This window comes from Myotis lucifugus, unplaced genomic scaffold (genome assembly GCF_000147115.1).
Source record: "Myotis lucifugus unplaced genomic scaffold, Myoluc2.0 scaffold_166, whole genome shotgun sequence".
NCBI classification, from domain to species: Eukaryota; Metazoa; Chordata; class Mammalia; order Chiroptera; family Vespertilionidae; genus Myotis; species Myotis lucifugus.
The window spans coordinates 946593-964688 of record NW_005871214.1 but is presented as its reverse complement, the minus strand read 5'-3'; positions in this window follow the sequence as shown (position 1 = coordinate 964688).

Below are 18096 nucleotides of genomic sequence, written 5' to 3'. Positions count from 1 at the left end.
ATATAATGGCTACACTTTCAGCTTTTCATCTTTGTGGTTCAAAAGATGCCAATACAATATGTATTTTCAGGCTGTGGCTATAACAGGCACTACATGGTTTGCGTTATTTGTGTTTTGGGATTGTTCACATTTTACTCTGCCCTTCGCCAGGGTGGCATGATGGCCCTAGGGAGAAAGTAAAAAAAAATCCTGGTTTATGCCAACACTTTTTTTTGTTAAAACTATTTGAATCTTTATTTAAAGTTATGTGATTTTTAGTATCTTTGTTCTAACATTCCCAAGCCCTATCTACAAATGGTAGTTTATTGAAATGTCATCTAGTTACATTAATTATATATAGTATATATAGTATATTTAAAGTATGATGACTGAATTTTGACTCCTTGGCTAGTAGGATTTATTAATAATAGTCATAAGAGGATAATTCAGTTTTGCTTTAAGGGTTTTTCATCAATTGTGCTTGAACACTTACTATTCTAAGTTTAAAATGACACAAATATTACAGGGAAACTTCTTTGTCTAATCATCTTTGACACTGTACACACAGTGTTTGTTAATGATCTCATGATAAAGTTAATGCTTTAATAATAGTTGGGTCAGATTTAATGAGCTTCTTGATTATGATGATGAATAAACGTGGGACAGAACTGTCTGTCAGATGCTGGTGAAAATACTGGTATTCATACTACTACCACAACTATGCTATTACTACAATTACTTATTAGGCCCATACTACATGCCAAGTACTGCACAAGTGTTATGTCCTTGACTTTTCACCACCACCCTTCCCTCTGTATTCACAAGGTCACACAGTTAATAAGTGGCAGGGCCAGTCATGTTCTAACTCGTGTCTTTCCCTGACTCCCCAACACTTTTAAGTTAGTCCAAAGTAATGCAAGAGCTTCATTAATCCTGAAGATGCAGTCTCTACCAGCGTCTCCCAAGTTAGGGACAAGCCGGCCACGTATCATTCTATGACACTGAAGCTAAGAAGAACCAAGAGTCATGTGTCCAGAAATTGATTTACCTAAACATGATTCATGAGTGTGTCAATTCATTAACTTATTCACCTCCTTTGTGCATGACTCAACTCTTTACGCTATGTTCCATATATGTATGCCATGGTCAGGCTTTTCTCTAAATATTAATGAGGGACTTTTGGTTCAGTACTTTAAAAAGAATGTTGTAAAATATAACTACTGAGAATAGACTCTATCCTTGGAAATGTTAAGATGCACACTGTACTGAAGCAGAGGAGAGATGGAAGATTAGAGTGGCCTGCGAGGAATTTTGAGAAAGGACTGCTGGAGAGGGACCCTTTCTCGGTGTGTTTCCAGGGACAGGTGTGCTGGCTGGCTGTCCACATGCCATGGTCTTGTATTCATCATTGAATCCCCAGAATGTAGCCCACGTATGTAGTAGAGGCACATTGGATGCTTGTTACAATAAACTAATCTGAGAGGTATGTGAATAGGCTAGCAAGATTGAAAAGTCTTGCTCAGTAGGCCCCCTGCACTTGTTAAACACAGTGAGTAATGCACACAATGTCCTAAATCAAGGTTCTAACTGAGGGGTAGAAATGTTGCCATAGTAATTGGGTGCGGGAGCCCTTGCTTCCCTTTAGCCTAAAAGCTGAAACAGGTAGTGCACCTGATTTCTGAAAGGATGGCATTCGTGCATAACTAAGTGTGCTACCAAACAAAAGGCTACTTAATCCCAGTGCATCTGTCATTCATCTTGAATTGTTTCTTTCCTCTCACCTTCCTTCCCTCATCCCCTTATCTCCCTCAGAGGTAACAGCTGTGGCAACAACAGCTATGATGACAGCCTCTGCAGGTCTGGCAGTTGGATGGTGCATCATTCGGCTCTTTGGAGGTGGAAATACCACCACTATGGCCACGGATGTGACTTCTTAAGGAGAGGGCATGCATCAGAACTAGCTGTTTCTCATCAGAGTCCTCACCTACTTCAGGTTTGGAGGGCAGTTTGAATTGAGAGTTCATCATTTCCTGAAGATCTTTTTGACCTAAAATTGAGGTAAAACATGAGAGTGGGAATTTAGAAAGACATTTCCTAAGACTGGGCAGATAGGAATCATGCAGAGACAATCACACATGTTCCAGCACAAAGGTGATTTATTGACAACATCTCCTTACCCCCTGGGACTAAAAGGCCTCATATGGGACAAACGGTTCCTGTACACAAACTGGAACTGATGAAAGATGATGGAGGCGGCTTCTAACTCTTATAAATCCACAAGTTACCTTCCTCTAGGCTTTCAGTGCAGAAGTAATGTGCCTGTATTCCCAGGGCAGGAATGGCCTCTGTTACCTAGAGTATTTGCTTTGTATTTCCCATCCCCCCCACTTTTTTTAGCATCATATGGCCTTTTCAGGTAAATATCCAATAAGTATGATGAGCATCCTATCCACTCACTTCCCCTAGAATAACTGTAAAACAATGAATGACATGGCAACTCATTTGGCTATGGTAAAGTATTTATTTAGACATTCTACTTAAGGTAGTCTCACAGAGCAACTTCTCTTGGACCCACCAGATTTAAGGTCTTTACTAAGTTTAGAATAACATCACAATTTTAACCTGCTGTTTTATAACGTAATTCTCAAGGTTAAGTTGTATTAGCTGCCCCTCTGTCAGAGCAATTCTCTAGACTCCAGCCAAGAGGTGCCAGAAGGAGAAACAATCCAAAGAGAGGCACTTGATCTTGGCCCTTACCTTTTAAGATAGAAAAACCCATTTGTCTTTTATGTCATCCCCCTAAAGTGGCAGAGATTGGTAAGGAATAGTGCAGAGGAATGCCTGTATGCTCTGAGTTGAGAGGCTTGACTAGAAAGCCCTCCCCCAAATAAAATGATCTGAATTGATTTTAATTTCTCAGAATTGGTATATTAGTTCGCTAGGGCTGCCATAGTGAACTGGCAGAGATTGGGTGGCTTAAGCAGCAAAAAATTATTGTATCAAAGTTCTGAAGTCTGGGAATCCAAGATCAAGGTGTCAGAAGGTCTGGCTCTATTGAGGCCTCTCTCCTTGGCTTGCAGATGGCTGCCTTCTTGCTGTGTCTTCACATGGTCATCCCTATGTCTATATTTTTCATATCTTCACATGGACTTTTCTTTGTGTTAACATCCTTGATGTGTCTTCCTCTTCTCATAAGGATGCAGTCATACTGATGAAGGCCCCATCCTTCATGCTTATGACTTCATTTAATCTGCATTACTCCTTTAAAGGCCCTGTCTCCAATACAGTCACATTCTAAGGTGCTAGAGCTTCAACATATGGATTTTGTTTTTAAAAATATGTTTTTGTTGATTTTAGAGAGGAAGGGAGAGGGAGAGAGAGAAATTTTGATCCGCTGCCTCTTGCATGTCCCTTACTGGGGATCGAGCCTGCAACCACGGGCATGTGACCTGATTTGGAATCCAATCAGCTACCTTGCGGTGCATGGGACAACGCTCAACCAACTGAGCCACACTAGCCAGGGTAATACATGCATTTTAGGTGAACATAATTCCATAACAGTTGGTTATATTCAATTTGTTTGTTTCACAATTTACAATGGACAGCGAGGGAAATCATTAAAACCACGTTGTTTCCAGATATTGAGACTTATTTACCATTCTGTTTCTCAGAATAAAAGAACCCTTATTCATTTTTAATTCACCTTGAACTATAAATATATAGGCCACAAATAAAATCTCATTATTATTTTATAAAGAACCAGGGAATATTTTTCTTTTACAAACCATTCCACTTAAATCCTCATAAGTGCTTCTTGCAAACAGACCTCTTTTCACACATAAAACTCTCAGCTATGAAATGGGGCAGATAAAAGCCTTTAATGTGCCATTAGTCCCACATGCCTAATCTATGGAGCAGATTATCAAACAAACAAGCCAAGTTCTATAGGAAATTGGCCCACCCGTTAAAGAAAAACACAACAAAGCACTTAATTAAAATGGAAGTATATAGTATATCTCTAAACTATTAAAAATTATTGCCATTACAGCCCGGCCAGTGTGGCTCAGTGTTGAGCATCATCCTGTGAACCAGGAGGTCATGGTTCGATTCCTGGTCAGGGCACATGCCCCGGTTAAGGGCTCGATCCCTAGTGGGGGGGGGGGGTATGCACAAGGCAGCCAATCAGTGATTCTCTCTCATTATTGATGTTTCTATCTCTCTCTCCCTCTCCCTTCCTCTCTGAAATCAATAAAAAGATATATTTTAAAAAATTATTGCCATTATACACATCAGATATTGGTAAACTTTGGCAGAAATAGTAAAAATGTCAGTTACTATTGAAGTGTCTACAGGCTTATGGATAACATAAAATATGTTTCTAAGTCCTAAGTAAGTCTTTCAGTAAATTGCTTTTTATAGATTTCTCCTAAGTCTAACTTAGTCGGTCTTACCTATCAGTAACGGTTATGCATATTTATGGTTTCAATGTATTTATTTAATTGCTACCTGCTGCTTGATATTTCCCAAGGTTATTGTGATTTACTCTAATACTTTGTTTTATTCACCAAATATTCAAATACTGTTTATCATTCAAACAATGTATCAGAACACTGAGCTTGACACCTGTTTTCTAGACTCCAACCGGTGATAGAAAGTGACAACTCGTTGTCCCAGGCAGCAGAGTCCCTTCATCTTTTCCATTCAGATGATTCAATGTTCATTGTAAAAACACAACGGAGAGGATAGTAGATTTAGTTCAGCAGCTCCAGGGATGCATTCCTTTTGATTTCTAGATTGTAAAGTCCCGTACTTGAATGTGTATAATAAGATAATTCAAGCAATATATTCTAATTTAATTTTAACTTGCTATTCAGGATTTGCTATTAATGAAATGCATAACCTGATTTTTTTTTGAAAAATCAATGAATTTGATCATATCTTGGAACCTCATTTCATTCTCTCTGGAGTTGCCATGGCAACAGAGAAACCAGGGTGCTATGGGGAATCTGATTTCAGACTTCTGCTGTAGTTATTCCTGTGTGGTCCGCACAGAGAGAAAATATTGTGATGGCTGCTTTATGAAAAAAAATTGCATTTAATAGGCATTATGCTAGTGAAGCAGAGGTCGTGAACTCAGATTCTATAAAGTTCTGGGCCTTGCCACTTCATAGCAACTCAGGTTTACTTTTTCCTATTTAAGTTCCTGTTTTGTGACTGGTAGATTCTTTGATATGTACAGTATCTAGTTAGGGATGCTTATTGGACCATGAAACACACAGGATGTATAATGTGTAATTCAAAAAATTAAAATTATTCAATTGTTAAGTTAGGCATTTGAATTAATTACAAACTTTCTACACAAATAGGAAGTTAGCTTTGATTATGAATCCTGTCCCACCAGTGATCTGGGCAGCTCACTGTCTTATCCATATTGTTGGGACCCCTGAGACTGCCTGGCAGTGGCTTGCAAATCCAGTTATATGATATGACACTTTCTCCCTCTGTGTGCAAGATTTGTTTCCTTCCCTCTGTTCCCTTTCCCTCCCTTCCTCCCTCCCTCCCTCCCTTCCTCCCACTTCCCCTCCTTCCCTCCATCCCTTCCTCCTTCTTTCCCTTCCTCCTGCCCTGCCCCCCTCCCTCATTCCCTCCATCCCTTCCTGTTTCTCTCCCTCCTTCCCTTCCTTCTGATGCTTTATCTGCATTTATTGCATTTAGTACCTGCCACTCTGCACTGTCCCAAACTCCAGCCTGTTCCCACTCTGCTGAATAAGCTCAGTTAGCTTCCCTCTGTGCCCGCCTCCCTCTCCTACCCTCACACCTCATCCTGCCCTGTAACTCACACCCATAGGTCTGTGTCCACAGACCACTTGCTTCTTAATGCCAGGTCTCTGCTCCGAGTAGATGAAGTTCTTGTGGAATTTGCTGAAAAGCCCGAATGTATGCAATAGAATTATATTTGAAAGCTGAAGTCAGAGAGCAATAGGAAACGTTAAAAACCACATAGGAGTTAGCAGAAATCACGAGGAAGGTTTTAGTCATGACAAAATGGAGAACTGGCAGCACTCTGAGCCAATCACATATAGAATTCCAAGGGGCAAGGTAATGCTGATGGACATCAGGATTATATACATTTAAGACAGAAATGAGCAAATATTTAAACACATTTTAAAGAAAGGTGAGTCAGGGAACAAGAGCTAGGCTTATGAATGCATCTGTGCAATATTTAAGTTATTTTAGAAATATGCCATATTTTTCTAAAGAAAGACTAACTTGGAGTCCAATGCTATCGAAAATTAGAAGGAAAAAAGAAATGGAACAATTTTCTTGGTGATAATTTCAGTGTCCGTCAGCCACAGTCCAGACCCTCTGTCATATGAGGCAGTAGGAGAATCATACTTCTACCACAAGAGTGCCGGGCATGTCTCTGTCACCATTCTAGGCCTTGATTGGGAGCATTTGTCTCTTGTTTTTCTATTTAGATAAACCATAGTTCATTGCTAATTCTAGTAACTATTGAAAAGTTTTGTGTATTTGCTAAATGCCTCATATATGCCTACAACGAAACACTTGGGAGGAGATAATGCCACAGTAGGCTTAGATACTATTTGGGTAACTAACTAATACTGTAAAAAGCACTAGATGGTAAAGACATTTTCACTAAAAACAGACAATATGAAAAACTTAAGATGATGAAAAGGTTTGAATTAATGATGAACTCAACCCTATGCTGACATAATTAGGCCTGAGCTTGAGACATAGTGAAAATGTTAGTTTTTCCAAATAGCACTTGTAAAACCATAATAGCTGTTTACCATTAAAAGAATTAAGGAAACTTTTAAAATATAAGTACGTCCATCTAGTCAACCCTAGCTTGTGGGAATGGAGCATTGGACAGTGACTTTATTAACAATAGAAATGTATTCCTCACAGTTCTGGAGGCGGAAGTCCAAGGTCAGGGTACCAGTCTAGTACCCTATTTTATTTGCAGTCTTCCAACTCTATATATCCCACATGGCAAAATGAGCAGAGCAGCCAAGGGCACCAATAACATTCATGAGGGCTCCTCCATCCTGATGCCATCAAATTTAAGGAATTTTGCCATAGCAGCCTGAACTGACTAAGACAGAATTGGGTACCGAGAAGTGAAGATGCTACTGTAACAAGTACAGTAGCTCCCCCTATCCATGGTTTCTCTTTTCCTGGTTTCAGTTACCTGCTATCAACTGTGGTCTGAAAATGTGAGATGGAAAATTCCAGACATAAACAATTCATAAGCTTTGAATTGCGTGCCATTCTGAATAGAATGGTGAAATCCTTCTCCGTCCTGCCTGGGACTTGAATCATTCTTTGGTCCCACACATCTACTATGTATGTATTTGCTTCCCACTCACTAGTCACTTAGTAGCCATTTTAGTTATCAGATTGATTATCCAGGAGGAAGAGAGACCACATTCACATGACTTTTGGTACAGTATATCGTAATAATTGTTCCATTTTATTATTGATTATTGTTGTTAAGCCCTTACTGTGCCCGATTTATAAATTAAACTTTAAAATAGGTATCTATGTATAGGAAAAACATAATATACATAGGATTTGGTACTATTTATGATTTCAGGCATCCTGGGGGTCTTGGAAGGTATCTCTTGTGAATAAGGGGGACCACTGTACTGAGTGTGGAAGCGGCTTTGGAAATAAGTAATGGGTAGAGGCTAAAAGACTTTTGAGATGCATATGAGAAAAAGCCACCTTGCCATGCAGGAGTGGTTCTTTAAAGGTGATTATGGTGAGAACTCAGAAAGAAAAGAGGGGAGCTATAGAGAAAGCCTCAGTGTTCTTAGAGAATATCCAAATGGTCTTGAATAAAATATCAGTAGAAATAAGGATGTTAAAGCCTACTCTGTTGAGTTCTCAGATGGAAATAAGGAACATGTTATTGGAAACTAGAGGAAAGGCAATCCTATGTAATAAAAGGCCAGCCACCATAAGCTTAACAACCAGAACGACCGGAGACCAGAACCACCACGGCCCCTCGTCTGGCTGTCCCCACCGCCAAGCAAGCAGTTAGGGGCATCAGGTAGGCAGAGTGGTTAGGGGTGATCAGGTAGGCAGACGGCCCCTCGCTGGGCTGGCTCTGCCCCTAAGCAACAGTTAAAGGTGATCAGGCAGGCAGGCAGAGTGGTTAGGGGTGATCAGGTAGGCATACCAGTGGTTAGGGGTGATCAGGTAGGTAGACAAGTGGTTAGGGGTGATCAGGTAGGCAGGCAAGGGGTGATTAGATTAGGCAGGCCAGGAGTGAGGGGTGATCAGGTAGGCAGATGGCCCCTCGCAGGGCTGGCCCTGCCCCCCAGCAAAGAAAGAGGGAGGCCCAGGCCATCAGCAGCGACCTGTGGCAGGTGTGCGGCCAACCAGCGATCGCCCAGCAGAGGGAGGCCCAGGACAGCCAAGCCATCACACCTCATGCCTGTGGCCTGCAGAGGGAGGCCACTGGTGGCAGGAGATGGGGGGGGGGGGCAGTGCTGCACAGATGGCAAGCAGTGACAGCAGCAGGGGTGGGGCCAGCTGCCCTGCAGCCGGGGGAAGGAAAGCCCCGATAGGCCCTGATCTCAGACCAGGCCTAGAAACCCTACCCAAGGGGTCCTGGACTATGAGAGGGTGCATGCTGGGCCGAGGGACCCCCCTGAGTGCACGAATTTTCATGCACCAGGTCTCTAGTCCTTTATATAATGCAACAAAGAACTTGGCTGGATTCTGTTCGTGTCCTACCTAGTGTTTTGTGGAAGATAGAACTTGCTAGTAATTGGGCATTTAGCTAAAGAGATTTCTAAGCAAAATGTTGAAGGAGTGACTTGGTTCCTTATGACTGCTTATAGTAAAATGCAAAAGGAACCCAGCCAGTATGGCTCAGTGGTTAAGCATCGACATATGAACCAGGAGGACATGGTTAGATTCCCAGTCAGGGCATATGCCTTGGTTGAGGAGATCCTCTCTCATCATTGATGTTTCTATCTCTCTCTCTCCCTTCCTCTCTGACATTAAATAAATAAATAAATAAATAAATAAATAAATAAATAAATGCAAAAGGAGATGAATGACTTGAAGAAGCAATTATTAAGCAAAAAGAAACTAGACCTTAAATATTTTGAAAATTCTCATCCTATCCATATTGCAAAATGAGAGAGCATGTTTGTGAGAGTACACTGAGGAACTGATCTAGCATCTGTGAGATTAGCATGAGTGTGAACCATGGATTTAATTAGCCACCCCAGCAATAAAATGGACCCAGAGATAGGGGGCCCACAAGATTGTGATAATTACCTCCAGGAGCTTGACCAGTTCCCCATGCTAAATATCAGAGAAAAATCTCCTTGTGCTTCTTTGGTAGGGAGAAAGGCAAAGAAACCAGTTTGGAGTATGCCAGAGCACACCACGTTCTTCTTAAGAAGGCTTGCCCTCAGGGAAAACTAACCAGAACCTAACCAGCTGGGGTATTATTAGAGTTTATTGACCAGGGGAAAGGTGGAGAAAGCACTGTAGGAATCTAGAGAACAGCAAACTAAATTCAAAGTAAGCAGAAGAAAAGAAATTATGACAATTAGAGCAGAAATCAATAAAATTGAAAACAGGAAATTATCAATAGAGAAAATTAATGAAACTAGAAGTTGTTTTCTTTTTTAAAAAAGACCAATCAAGTCAATAAGTCTCTAGCCAGGTGACGAAGAGAAGAGACAAGACATAAATTCAGAAGTGAAAGGGGGGACATCTCTTCAGATCCCATGGGCATTAAAAGAATATTAAAGGAATACTCTGAACAATTCTGTTCCCACAAATATAACCTAGATAAAACAGACCAATTCTTTAAAAATTACAATCTGCCAAAGCTCACACAAGAACATAGAGACAAAGCTGAATGGGCCTATATGTATTAAAGAAATTGAAAGAACAATTAATAACTTTTCAAAACAGAAAGCAGTAGTTGCCCAAATGGGTTCACTGGTGGTGAATACTACCAAACGTTTAAGAAAAATATATTACAAATTGTCCACAATCTCTTTCAGAAAATAAAAGCAAAGAGGATATTTTCTAACGCATTCTATGAGGCCAGCATCACTCTAATACCAGAACCAAACAAAGGCATTAGAAGAAAACAATATAGATCAATATCTCTTATTAATATAGATGCAAAAATCATTAACAAAATAGTAGCAAATTGAACACAACAGTGTTAATATAAAAGAAATTTTACACTATGACCAAGTGACATTTATCCCATATATGCAAGGCTGTTTCAACATTGGAAAATCAACTAATGTAATCCATTACATCAACAAGCTAAAGAAGAATCACATAATTATATTAATAGATGCCAAAAAAGGCTTTGACAAAACCCAACACCTTTTCAGGAAAAGAACACTCAGGAAAGGAACACTCACTATGAGTAGTGGGAAACTTCAACTTTACAAGGATATATTAAAAAAAATCTACAATGGACATCATACTTAATGGTGAGAAACTGGATGTTTTTCCTCTAAGATTAGGAACAAGGCAAAGATGTTTCACTGTTCCTTCTCAACAAACATCATACTGACAGAGTTAATGCAATATCACAAGAAAAAGAAATAAGGTACACTGATTGAGAAGGAAGAAATAAAGCTATCTTTGTTCACAAATGGCATGATCTTCTATGTAAGAAAATCTAAAAGAATTGACAAAAATCCCCTTGGATTTAATAAGTGATTATAGCAAGGTTGTGGGACACAAGGTCAATGTACAGAAGTCAAGTGCTTTTCTATACATCAGCAGTGAATAGAGGAATTTGAAATTTTAAAAAGTGCCATTTACATTAGCCCACCTCAAAAGTCTAACAAAGTATGTATAACATTTATATGAGGAAAACTACAAAACTGATGAAAGAAATCAAAGAAGAACTAAATAAATGGAGAGACAGTTTGTGTTCATGAATAGGAAGTGTTGATATTGTGAAAATGTCAGTTCTCCTCAACTTGATCTACTGATTCAATTCAATCCCAATCAAATTTCCAGCAAGTTATTTTGTGGATATTAACTGATTCTGAAGTTTATGTAGATAGATCAAAGACTCAGAATAACCAGCACAATATTGAAAAGAAGGAAGTTGGAGGACTGACACTACCCAACCCAAGAGTTACAATACAACTATAGTAATCAAGACAGTGTGGTATTGGTGAAAGAACAGATATACATGTCAATGGAAAAGAATAGAAAGCCCAGAAATTGACTGCCAACTGATATTTGGCAAAGGAGAAAAGGCAATGCAATGGAGCAAAGATAATCTTTTCAACAAATGGTGCTAGAACAACTGGACATTTACATGCATGCATGCATGCATAAATAAATAATAAGCAATCTATGCACAGACCTTATACCCTTTACAAAAACTAACTAAAAATGGATTACAAACTTAAATGTAAGACACAAAAGAATAAAACACCTAGAAGATAATGTAGAAGAACACCTAGATGTCTCTGGTATGGTGATGATTTTTTAGATATAGCACCAAAGGCATAACCCATGAGAGAAAGAGTTGAGAAGCTGAACTTAAGTGAGATGAACAACTTCTGCTCTGCCAAAGACTCTGTCAAGAGAATTAAATAAGCCACAGGCTGGAGGGAAACTTAGGTGGCACTCTCTCTGGAGCAAGCCCACACCTTTCCCCAACCCCTTCCCCAGGTACATTTTCCTTGCCTCTCTCTCCTAAGCTCCAAGGGCTCTTTTGCCTCGGTAACTTGATTTGTGAACCCATTTCTTCTATGGTTCACTTCTTCTACCTTTGTGACTTTCTAAATAAAATTAAAAAAACACACACAGACAAATAAATCTGATAAAAAACTCATTCAAAATATGCAAAGAATTTTTCAAACTGAACTTAAGAAAACAACCCAATTAAGAATGAGCCAACACCCTAATGCTTTGCCAAAGATGTTATACAGATAGCAAATAAGCATATGATACTCCACATCATATGTCACCATGGAAATGCAAATTAAAACAATAATGAGACACTATTGCACATGTATTAGAATGACCAAAATCTGAAACATTGACAGATGCTGATGAAGATGTGGAGCAACAGGAACTCTTATCCTTTAATAGTGCGAGTGCAAAATGGTACAGACACTATGGAAGTCAGTTTGGCAGTTTTTTAACAAAACTAATCATGTACTTACCATATGATCCATAATCAAGCTTTTTTTGTATTTACTCCAAGGTGTTGAAAACTTATGACCATACATAAACCTGCATAAGGATGTTTATAGTAACTTTATTAATAACTGCCCAAACTTGATAGGAACCAGGATGTCCTATAGTAAGTGAATGCATAAATATACCGGTACACCAAGACAATGGAATATAATTCAGTGCTTAAAGAAAATAAACTATCAAGTCATGAAAAAAAGTCACGAAAAGACATGGAGGAATTATAATTGCCTATTATTAAGTGAAAGAAGCCAACCTGAAAGCCTATAAACGGTCTGATTGCACTTATGTGACATTCTGAGACAGAGAAAGATAAGAGATATTTTTCATATGTCACCAATACTATGGGATTAGGACCCCAGGTTTATGACCTCATTTAGTCCTAAGTACTTTCTAAAAGTTCTATCTCTAATATAGCCATGTTGGGATTAGTGCTTCAACATATGAATTTTGACCCTATCTTCTGCCACTTTCTCCTCCACGCATCGCAATCTACTACTGGGTTGTTTTTTTTGTTTTGTTTTGTTTTTGTTTTTTTCTGCTCCTTGAGCACATTCCTGTATCAGAGTCTTTACATATGCCCGTGACTTGGCCTGAAATATGCTTTTCCTAGAACTTGCCATCATTCAGCGATCAGCCCAACTGGCACTGCTCAGGCAGCATTTCCCTGACTACTCTAGTGAGCATTTTTTATTCTTTTTGGTTCCCCAGCATATTTGATTACTCTTCCTACTTTTGAGGAATTTCTTACATTTTTAGACTTGATGATGTTTGGATTCTATTTTCCCACCACTCTTGGCAGCTAGGATACAGGAAGCAGATTTACATATATTGGATTTTGAATTGCAAATTAGGGACACAACAAAGAGGCGTCCATTCTGCTAAAGGTGGTGGCTACTATGAATAATCTACAGAGGCAGCTGTACTAGGCATTCTAACAGCATTATGCAGGATAAGATGCAGCAGACTGATTCTAGAGTGTAATCAGGGACATTATCATTAACTTGATAGCCCATAAGCCTGATATAGCCCATCCTGAGATTCTGAGAACTATTTAATACCTCCTAATAAGTTCCCCTTCAGCTTAAAAGAATCAGTTTCTATAGTCTGCAAATAAGAAGCTTGATGGATATACCACCCTTACAAAATTGTCCCCTTTCATTTATTCTTTTACATAATATTTTTGAACACTTGCCACATATTGATCATGGTGCTAAGCATTTGGCATGAATATTTCAATTAATTCCTTAAAGATAGGTACAGAATGACTCTTAATCACTCACTATATGTTCTCTCCAAGACCTCCATACATGATTAACATTTATGTGCTTGTGATGTCTAATATGGTCATTTACACTGAGTATGAACTCAACTGATATTGATGATGTATGAAAAAATTGGGTAGAGACTTTGTCTTAGTCTGCTCAGGCTATTACAACATTATCATACATTGGGTGCTTAAGTATCTAAGCCTATTATGGAATCCAGGTGCTAGCATGGATGGTTTTGATAACCGCTCTTTTCCTGGTTTGCAAATGGCTGCCTTCTGGCTGTGTCCTCCCTCAGATGGGGTGGGAGGAGAGGGATAGAGGGAGAGAGAGAGAACACTCTTTGGTGTCTCTTCTTAGAAGAGCACTAATTCCATAAAGCCAAGGCCTCACCCTCATTACTTGATTACCTCCCAAAGTCTCCATCTCTAAATAACCATCATATTAAGGGGTAGTGTTTTAATGCATCAATTTTAAGGCAACACAAACATTCAGTTCATAATGAACAACTTCAAATACATGGACATCTTGTGGCTTTGACCTTTGCGGGGAGGCAGTAGGAAGCTGACCTATGGGTTGAGGCAGAGGCAGAAAATGGATTCTAATGGAAGTACTCTTCTCTTTGGAGAGGCAGGTATTTTAATCAGGGTTTTGAGACTTCCTTAGAGAGAATAAGAGGAAATGGAGGAAGAATTAAACCTCTATCCTTGTGCAATTCTTGCTATCTATCCTATTTACCTCTCCAGTAGCTTTTGGCTCTCTCTCTTACTTGAAGACTCAGATTAGATAATATCCTCTGACCTATGATTTTGTAGGCCTCTGTGATCCATCTCCAGCATAGTCAACTTTTATTGGAAATGGTTACTGAATTTCTCTAAGGTAAACAGGATGTAGGAAGAGGATATAAGAACAAAGAACTGTGGATGTGAGCCAGCATCATGGTGGAAACCCCCAAGGTGCCTGCCTCAACTAGATAGAGGCAGGTGGAGACAACTAGAAAATGCCTCAGCCATTTTTTTAAATGGCCCAATGGGAGATAATAAGACCTAGGCAACGTGTGATGAAACAGGTGACCCCATAGTACTCAGCCAATGAGGAACCAGAGGAGGGACTGGATAAATAGGCTGTGATTGGTACTCCATGTGTTCCTGTACAACTGGACACCCGCTCTCAAGAACATATTAAAAGTCTTGTTTTCTCTATACTTCTGTCTCTGAGTCTGTTATTTGAATTCGGACAGGTGAGCATTTCTCACAATTCGAATTCTCTGTATAGCCTTATTCTAACCTCTGGCTTCAGTCTAGGAAACTAGAGAAGAACAATGAATAGAGATTGAGATTTGTTAACATTCATGGTTCTGCATTAAAGAGGCAAGATTCATCACTGGCTCAGAAGGGGAGAATAGCAGTATCTCCTCAATGAATGCGTTCTGACAGCAGCTCAACCGAGCCACAGTGCGTTTCTTTCAACTACCCTTTGACAGTGATCACAGTGTAAGTTGATCACCAATGATAACTAGTGAGTGGAAATGATGTGTGCTACCTTTGAGCCAGGGATTTTAAGATGAGAATAGGGCTTCTCTACCCTTTTCCACCATCCATCAGAAATATGCAGAGAACTCTGAAGCCATAAGCGAGATGGAGGAGACTCAAGATGGAAGGTGCCTGGCTCCCTGAATCATCTTGTGGGAAAAAGCTGCCACTGACCTTCAGTGAGTGAGAAGGAAATGTTTATTAGTTAAGTCACTGGAAATTTGGGGTGTTAGAATGGTTAGCATTATTCTGACTCAAAGACTCTCCAATATTAGGGTGCTTCAGAATCACCTGGAGGGCTTGATACAGCACTCATTGTTTACTCCACCTTCAGAGTTTCCATTCTAACAAGCTACCTGTTGATGCTGATGTTGCTGGTATGGGTACCTCACTTTCAAAATCATTGCCCTAACTAATACAGTATCCATGGGAGAGTGTGAAAGTTCATGGCCTAGAGGATATATAACTGACTCAAAACTGTGAAATTAAAACAAAGCCAATGTAGCCTTACAGGGACTATTTAGTGCTGCTGTATGGGCTGGTTTTGCCAAATGTTGCCAGGATCAGTACAAAAATGGATCTAGAAGAAAAAAATGAAACTTATTAAGCTTAATATTGGAGTGATCATTTAACAGATCCTGGCATCTCTGCTTTTCTAATTATTCCACCTTTTTATTCTGCTCTTCCAGTCGTCTAGTAGAGCAAGCAATTGACTTATAACTCTCAGAGAGCTCTCAGCCTAGGTGGCCTTGTTTGCATCAGTGGGAATAATGCTGAGCTTTGAGGGACAGTGAGAAGCCAGGGTGTTCTCTGCCTCTCAAAGGATGTAAGAGATAATGATTGAGCACCTTTTCATATGTCTATTGACCATCTGTATGTCTCTTTGGAGAAGTGTTTAAGTCCTTTGCCCATTTCTTAATTGGATTGTTTTTTGGTGTTTAGTGCTCTGTCACTTCTTAGTAAGACCTTCAGCTTCATAATGATGAGCACCTTCATTTCTAAGGAGGACTTAGTCCTTTTAAGGTACCTTATATAAATTAAGTCTTGGAATTCTTCAGAGAAATTTGTGATTTTATAGCTCCTCTCATCCAGCATGCTGTTATTAAGTTACCATTCTGCACTTCTAAAAATAAAGATCAGCCGTATTCCTGGACCTTGGCATCAAAAAGCAGAATCTGAAATTCTAGTATCCAAATGGTTGCTTGTTTCTAACTCCTATTTTTCTACTTTCTAAGTTCTCTTGATTTGTTTTAGAAGATATGACATATACTTTTTCTCTAAATATCTTTTGTGCTCAGTACCTACACATAATGAGTACCATTTTCATTTGCTTCTCTGTTACTAATTGGTGTCTGAGGGGACTTTAAATGTAAATATTTGTTGATTCCCAGCCCCCTAGCTATTCTATTATTAGAGAACAATCTACCAATTACTTGCCTGAGGCAGTACTTGCCTGGGTGCCAGCATTTTTAAAGCAGAATGTAGAAAAGAGTTGGGGGGGGGTCTCTTTCAGTATGCCAATTTTAACTTAATCTGCCTATTTTCAGTAGGGTGCCTATCCTACCCCAGTCCTCTCTGTATTTGGAATGTCTGTGGTTCAATTTCTCCACCAAATCAATCCTGTTTATGAACTGAAGAATGCCTGGGGATATAACTACTTCTAATGCATATTTTCGCACAAACATCTTGTTTTCAGCCCTTTGCTTCTCTTCCTTCATTGGGAGAATGAGTTACCACTACATTCTTTCTCATTTGCATGCCCCCTGACCCCTGCCATGTGCACCTGGCTTTCAGATTCCTTAGATCTATTCTTCTATTCATACTTCACCTTTCAAGCTTTGTTTACTTTTGTTTCCAATTTCTTTTCTTTTTTGTCTTTGTGAGTTGAATTTACAGTTGAATTGTGTATTCCCAAATTTCATATGTTGAAGTCTAACTCAGTACCTCAGAATGTGACCTTATTTGGAAATAGGGTCTTTACAGAGGTAATCAAGTTCAAATAAAGTAATTAGGCTGAGCCCTAATCCACTATGACTCATATCCTCATAAAAAGAAGAAATTTGGACACTGGGGCATTCATAGAGGGAATACAATGTGAAGGGACATTGGGAGGAGACAGCCATCTACAAGCCAAGGAAAGAAGCATAGAACAGCTCCTTTGTTCATAGTCCTCAGAAGGAACTATTCTTTCAACACCTTGATTTTGGACTTGTAGTCTCCAGAACTGTGAGACAACACATTTCTGCTGTCCCCCCATCCATTCCTCCCCCCCACCCCATCCATCTGTGGTACTGCCTTCCATCTGTGGTACTTTATGGAAGCCATGGAAAACACATACAATGACTTAAGTTATTGTCCATCATATAAGGAAGGAGCAGAGAAAACCTATATTTAACAGGAAGTTCTGAAAGTCATTTTACATGTATTTAACTTAATGTAGGTGCCAGTCCACAAATGATAACATTTATAATGTTTCTGTAAAGGATAGAGTGAGAATCTGGATTTAGGTGTGCTTGATTCAAAACTTAGGCTCTTGATCACTGCATTAAATCCCTCGAGCTTTAGCTTCCTCGTCTTTAGAAATTTATAACGTGGATCTTGTTTACAAATTTTAAAAGGACAAAATAAAGGTGTCAGTGAAAGTGCTTGTTTATTGCCAACTAAATCAGTAATAATTATATGTGTTATTATTTAACATAGGAGAAAAGGGAGAAAGGCTGATACTGAGTACTTTCTTTATGCTTTACTTACATGTCCAATTTTGATTCTCAATAGCCCTATTGATGATTGTATACACAGTATCATTTTAAGAATACAAGCTTAGAAATTTGAATAACTTGTCTTAGGTTGTAGCATCAGAAAATGGGGGAGATGGCATTCCAATGAAAATTTGGATGCCACCTTCATCACACTCTTTCGATTAATGCCCTATGAGAAGAGAACTAAGTAAATGGACAGAAAGTGAACCATAGCTACAGATCCTCCAGAGACCAGGCTGCTCCATTACCTTCAAGTACCTTCAGAGCTCCTCTATGAGTTTGTGGTGATTTCACTGATTGGAGATTCAAACTTAGGTACTT